We start from the raw sequence: 5,000 nt of genomic DNA on the forward strand, positions 1-5,000 counted from the left end.
CCTGCTTAGCTTCCGAGATCAGACGAGATCGGGCGTTCTCAGGGTAGTATGGCCGTAAGCGAGAAAAGAAGTGAAAATCCTCCCCTTTATAGCTGACAGGGCACTTCCGGGTCGGGGGCGCAGTAGTGGGGTGATTTTTTTTCATTTATTCACCTCCTCGCGAGTGCACGAAGGAGGGGCCCGCTCCCGTGGTGGTTTGAGCGCTCAGCCTGTCAGGCTCGCATACGGCCCGCTGCGAGCACGCAGCTCCTCGGTACTTGATGTCTGTTGCAAAAGTGTGCTTTTCCAGCGGAGGTGCAACACATCAATAAGAGATTTAAAATTTTCAGTTCAACGTTGTGGGTCCCCCAGTTAAGGCTGAGGTGAAAAAAGTGGAGAAAAGGAAGCGCGAAATAACGTGAAAGAGTGTTCACGTGGGTGCAAAAGCTTACAGCACCTGGTATTCCCAGGGGGTCTCCCATCCAAGTACTAACCAGGCCCGACCCTGCTTAGCTTCCGAGATCGGACGAGATCGGATGTTCTCAGGGTAGTATGGCCGTAAGCGAGAAAGGAAGTGAAAATTGTCCCCTTTATAGCTGAAGGGGCACTTCCGGGTCGGGGGCGCAGTAGTGGGGTGAATTCTTTTCATTTATTCACCTCCTCGCGAGTGCACGAAGGAGGGGCCCGCTCCCGTGGTGGTTTGAGCGCTCAGCCTGTCAGGCTCGCATACGGCCAGCTGCGAGCACGCAGCTCCTCGGTACTTGATGTCTGTTGCAAAAGTGTGCTTTTCCAGCGGAGGTGCAACACATCAATAAGAGATTTTAAAATATCAGTTCAACGTTGAGGGTCCCCCAGTTAAGGCTGAGGTGAAAAAAGTGGAGAAAAGGTAGCGCGAAATAACGTGAAAGAGTGTTCACGTGGGTGCAAAAGCTTACAGCACCTGGTATTCCCAGGCGGTCTCCCATCCAAGTACTAACCAGGCCCGACCCTGCTTAGCTTCCGAGATCAGACGAGATCGGGCGTTCTCAGGGTAGTATGGCCGTAAGCGAGAAAAGAAGTGAAAATTGTCCCTTTTATAGCTGACAGGCACGTCCGGGTCGGGGGCGGAGTGGAGGGGTGAATTTTTTTCATTTATTCACCTCCTCCCGAGTGCACGAAGGAGGAGCCCGCTCCCGTGGTGGTTTGAGCGCTCAGCCTGTCAGGCTCGCATACGGTCCGCTGCGAGCACGCAGCTCCTCGGTACTTGATGTCTGTTGCAAAAGTGTGCTTTTCCAGCGGAGGTGCAACACATCAATAAGAGATTTAAAAATGTCAGTTCAACGTTGTGGCTCTCCCAGTTAAGGCTGAGGTGAAAAAGTGGAGAAAAGGTAGCGCGAAATAACGTGAAAGAGTGTTCACGTGGGTGCAAAAGCTTACAGCACCTGGTATTCCCAGGCGGTCTCCCATCCAAGTACTAACCAGGCCCGACCCTGCTTAGCTTCCGAGATCGGACGAGATCGGGCGTTCTCAGGGTAGTATGGCCGTAAGCGAGGGAAAACGTGAAAATTGTCCCCTTTATAGCAGACAGGGCACTTCCGGGTCGGGGGCGGAGTGGTGAGGTGAATTTTTTTCATTTATTCACCTCCTCCCGAGTGCACGAAGGAGGGGCCCGCTCCCGTGGTGGTTTGAGCGCTCAGCCTGTCAGGCTCGCATACGGTCCGCTGCGAGCACGCAGCTCCTCGGTACTTGATGTCTGTTGCAAAAATTTGCTTTTCCAGTGGAGGTGCAAAAGCATCCAGCAGGCGGAAATCCCAAGCTGCTTCTTGTACAAGTGCTATCATGACCGAGCCCCGTGCAGACGGCTCCCTCTGTTGGACATTATTTTATTCCAAAGAGACGTTGATCTGTCAAATCAACTTGAAGGAAACGATTTCAAAACACAGGATAAGTAAAAGTTGAATGACAAATGAAAGCCAAAATTTTAGGCAAGAGCAGTGATTTGTGTTGTGAATTGGAGGTGGGTGCAAAAGCTTACAGCACCTGGTATTCCCAGGCGGTCTCCCATCCAAGTACTAACCAGGCCCGACCCTGCTTAGCTTCCGAGATCGGACGAGATCGGGCGTTCTCAGGGTAGTATGGCCGTAAGCGAGAAAAGACGTTAAAATTGTCCCCTTTATAGGTGACAGGGCACTTCCGGGTCGGGGGCGGAGTAGTGGGGTGAATTTTTTTCATTTATTCACATCCTCCCGAGTGCACGAAGGAGGGGCCCACTCCCGTGGTGGTTTCAGCGCTCAGCCTGTCAGGCTCGCATACGGTCCGCTGCGAGCACGCAGCTCCTCGGTACTTGATGTCTGTTGCAAAAGTGTGCTTTTCCAGCGGAGGTGCAACACATCAATAAGAGATTTAAAAATGTCAGTTCAACGTTGTGGCTCTCCCAGTTAAGGCTGAGGTGAAAAAGTGGAGAAAAGGAAGCGCGAAATAACGTGAAAGAGTATTCACCTGGGTGCAAAAGCTTACAGCACCTGGTATTCCCAGGCGGTCTCCCATCCAAGTACTAACCAGGCCCGACCCTGCTTAGCTTCCGAGATCAGACGAGATCGGGCGTTCTCAGGGTAGTATGGCCGTAAGCGAGAAAAGAAGTGAAAATCCTCCCCTTTATAGCTGACAGGGCACTTCCGGGTCGGGGGCGGAGTGGTGGGGTGAATTTTTTTCATTTATTCACCTCCTCCCGAGTGCACCAAGGAGGGGCCCGCTCCCGTGGTGGTTTGAGCGCTCAGCCTGTCAGGCTCGCATACGGTCCGCTGCGAGCACGCAGCTCCTCGGTACTTGATGTCTGTTGCAAAAGTGTGCTTTTCCAGCGGAGGTGCAACACATCAATAAGAGATTTAAAAATGTCAGTTCAACGTTGTGGCTCTCCCAGTTAAGGCTGAGGTGAAAAAGTGGAGAAAAGGAAGCGCGAAATAACGTGAAAGAGTGTTCACGTGGGTGCAAAAGCTTACAGCACCTGGTATTCCCAGGCGGTCTCCCATCCAAGTACTAACCAGGCCCGACCCTGCTTAGCTTCCGAGATCGGACGAGATCGGGCGTTCTCAGGGTAGTATGGCCGTAAGCGAGAAAAGAAGTGAAAATTGTCCCCTTTATAGCTGACAGGGCACTTCCGGGTCGGGGGCGCAGTAGTGGGGTGAATTTTTTTCATTTATTCACCTCCTCGCGAGTGCACGAAGGAGGGGCCCGCTCCCGTGGTGGTTTGAGCGCTCAGCCTGTCAGGCTCGCATACGGCCAGCTGCGAGCACGCAGCTCCTCGGTACTTGATGTCTGTTGCAAAAGTGTGCTTTTCCAGCGGAGGTGCAACACATCAATAAGAGATTTAAAAATATCAGTTCAACGTTGAGGGTCCCCCAGTTAAGGCTGAGGTGAAAAAAGTGGAGAAAAGGTAGCGCGAAATAACGTGAAAGAGTGTTCACGTGGGTGCAAAAGCTTACAGCACCTGGTATTCCCAGGCGGTCTCCCATCCAAGTACTAACCAGGCCCGACCCTGCTTAGCTTCCGAGATCGGACGAGATCGGGCGTTCTCAGGGTAGTATGGCCGTAAGCGAGGGAAAACGTGAAAATTGTCCCCTTTATAGCAGACAGGGCACTTCCGGGTCGGGGGCGGAGTAGTGGGGTGAATTTTTTTCATTTATTCACCTCCTCCCGAGTGCACGAAGGAGGGGCCCGCTCCCGTGGTGGTTTGAGCGCTCAGCCTGTCAGGCTCGCATACGGTCCGCTGCGTGCACGCAGCTCCTCGGTACTTGATGTCTGTTGCAAAAGTGTGCTTTTCCAGCGGAGGTGCAACACATCAATAAGAGATTTAAAAATGTCAGTTCAACGTTGTGTCTCTCCCAGTTAAGGCTGAGGTGAAAAAATGGAGAAAAGGAAGCGCGAAATAACGTGAAAGAGTGTTCACGTGGGTGCAAAAGCTTACAGCACCTGGTATTCCCAGGCGGTCTCCCATCCAAGTACTAACCAGGCCCGACCCTGCTTAGCTTCCGAGATCGGACGAGATCGGGCGTTCTCAGGGTAGTATGGCCGTAAGCGAGAAAAGAAGTGAAAATTGTCCCTTTTATAGCTGACAGGGCACTTCCGGGTCGGGGGCGGAGTAGTGGGGTGATTTTTTTTCATTTATTCACCTCCTCGCGAGTGCACGAAGGAGGGGCCCGCTCCCGTGGTGGTTTGAGCGCTCAGCCTGTCAGGCTCGCATACGGTCCGCTGCGAGCACGCAGCTCCTCGGTACTTGATGTCTTTTGCAAAATTTTGCTTTTCCAGTGGAGGTGCAAAAGCATCCAGCAGGCGGAAATCCCAAGCTGCTTCTTGTCCAAGTGCTATCATGACCGAGCAGCGTGCAGACGGCTCCCTCTGTTGGACATTATTTTATTCCAAAGAGACGTTGATCTGTCAAATCAACTTGAAGGAAACGATTTCAAAACACAGGATAGGTGAAAGTTGAATGACAAATGAAAGCCAAAATTTTAGGCAAGAGCAGTGATTTGTGTTGTGAATTGGAGGTGGGTGCAAAAGCTTACAGCACCTGGTATTCCCAGGCGGTCTCCCATCCAAGTACTAACCAGGCCCGACCCTGCTTAGCTTCCGAGATCGGGCGTTCTCAGGGTAGTATGGCCGTAAGCGAGAAAAGAAGTGAAAATTGTCCCCTTTATAGCTGACAGGGCACTTCCGGGTCGGGGGCGCAGTAGTGGGGTGATTTTTTTTCATTTATTCACCTCCTCGCGAGTGCACGAAGGAGGGGCCCGCTCCCGTGGTGGTTTGAGCGCTCAGCCTGTCAGGCTCGCATACGGCCCGCTGCGAGCACGCAGCTCCTCGGTACTTGATGTCTGTTGCAAAAGTGTGCTTTTCCAGCGGAGGTGCAACACATCAATAAGAGATTTAAAATTTTCAGTTCAACGTTGTGGGTCCCCCAGTTAAGGCTGAGGTGAAAAAAGTGGAGAAAAGGTAGCGCGAAATAACGTGAAAGAGTGTTCACGTGGGTGCAAAAGCTTACAGCACCT

At 52.2% G+C, this 5,000-nt stretch overlaps 10 non-coding genes and 1 pseudogene across 10 annotated transcripts in view; all 11 read right to left on the reverse strand.

Annotated features, from left to right (window-relative positions):
- Positions 1 to 60, reverse strand: part of LOC147188902 (5S ribosomal RNA) — a 119-nt gene extending 59 nt beyond the window's left edge. Inside the window, exon 1 of the ribosomal RNA XR_015097853.1 lies at positions 1 to 60. This exon is cut by the window's left edge and continues 59 nt beyond it. This is a non-coding gene — a ribosomal RNA (5S ribosomal RNA).
- Positions 61 to 424: 364 nt separating this feature from the next.
- Positions 425 to 543, reverse strand: LOC147188903 (5S ribosomal RNA). Its single transcript, XR_015097864.1, has one exon. It is a non-coding gene; the product is annotated as a 5S ribosomal RNA (ribosomal RNA).
- Positions 544 to 907: 364 nt separating this feature from the next.
- Positions 908 to 1,026, reverse strand: LOC147188904 (5S ribosomal RNA). Its single transcript, XR_015097855.1, has one exon. It is a non-coding gene; the product is annotated as a 5S ribosomal RNA (ribosomal RNA).
- A 362-nt stretch (positions 1,027 to 1,388) lies between these two features.
- On the reverse strand, positions 1,389 to 1,507 carry LOC147188905 (5S ribosomal RNA). The gene has a single exon (XR_015098799.1). It is a non-coding gene; the product is annotated as a 5S ribosomal RNA (ribosomal RNA).
- Positions 1,508 to 1,986: 479 nt separating this feature from the next.
- Positions 1,987 to 2,105, reverse strand: LOC147188906 (5S ribosomal RNA). Its single transcript, XR_015098800.1, has one exon. It is a non-coding gene; the product is annotated as a 5S ribosomal RNA (ribosomal RNA).
- Positions 2,106 to 2,468: 363 nt separating this feature from the next.
- LOC147188907 (5S ribosomal RNA) lies at positions 2,469 to 2,587 on the reverse strand. The gene has a single exon (XR_015097856.1). It is a non-coding gene; the product is annotated as a 5S ribosomal RNA (ribosomal RNA).
- Positions 2,588 to 2,950: 363 nt separating this feature from the next.
- LOC147188908 (5S ribosomal RNA) lies at positions 2,951 to 3,069 on the reverse strand. The gene has a single exon (XR_015098801.1). It is a non-coding gene; the product is annotated as a 5S ribosomal RNA (ribosomal RNA).
- A 364-nt stretch (positions 3,070 to 3,433) lies between these two features.
- On the reverse strand, positions 3,434 to 3,552 carry LOC147188909 (5S ribosomal RNA). Its single transcript, XR_015098802.1, has one exon. It is a non-coding gene; the product is annotated as a 5S ribosomal RNA (ribosomal RNA).
- Positions 3,553 to 3,915: 363 nt separating this feature from the next.
- Positions 3,916 to 4,034, reverse strand: LOC147188910 (5S ribosomal RNA). The gene has a single exon (XR_015098803.1). It is a non-coding gene; the product is annotated as a 5S ribosomal RNA (ribosomal RNA).
- A 479-nt stretch (positions 4,035 to 4,513) lies between these two features.
- Positions 4,514 to 4,622, reverse strand: LOC147188911 (5S ribosomal RNA; annotated as a pseudogene).
- Positions 4,623 to 4,986: 364 nt separating this feature from the next.
- LOC147188912 (5S ribosomal RNA) overlaps positions 4,987 to 5,000 on the reverse strand; it is a 119-nt gene continuing 105 nt past the window's right edge. Inside the window, exon 1 of the ribosomal RNA XR_015098334.1 lies at positions 4,987 to 5,000. This exon is cut by the window's right edge and continues 105 nt beyond it. This is a non-coding gene — a ribosomal RNA (5S ribosomal RNA).

This window comes from Hippocampus guttulatus, chromosome 20 (genome assembly GCF_054856545.1).
Source record: "Hippocampus guttulatus isolate MCC_2025c chromosome 20, RoL_Hgut_1.0, whole genome shotgun sequence".
Lineage (NCBI taxonomy): Eukaryota > Metazoa > Chordata > Actinopteri > Syngnathiformes > Syngnathidae > Hippocampus > Hippocampus guttulatus.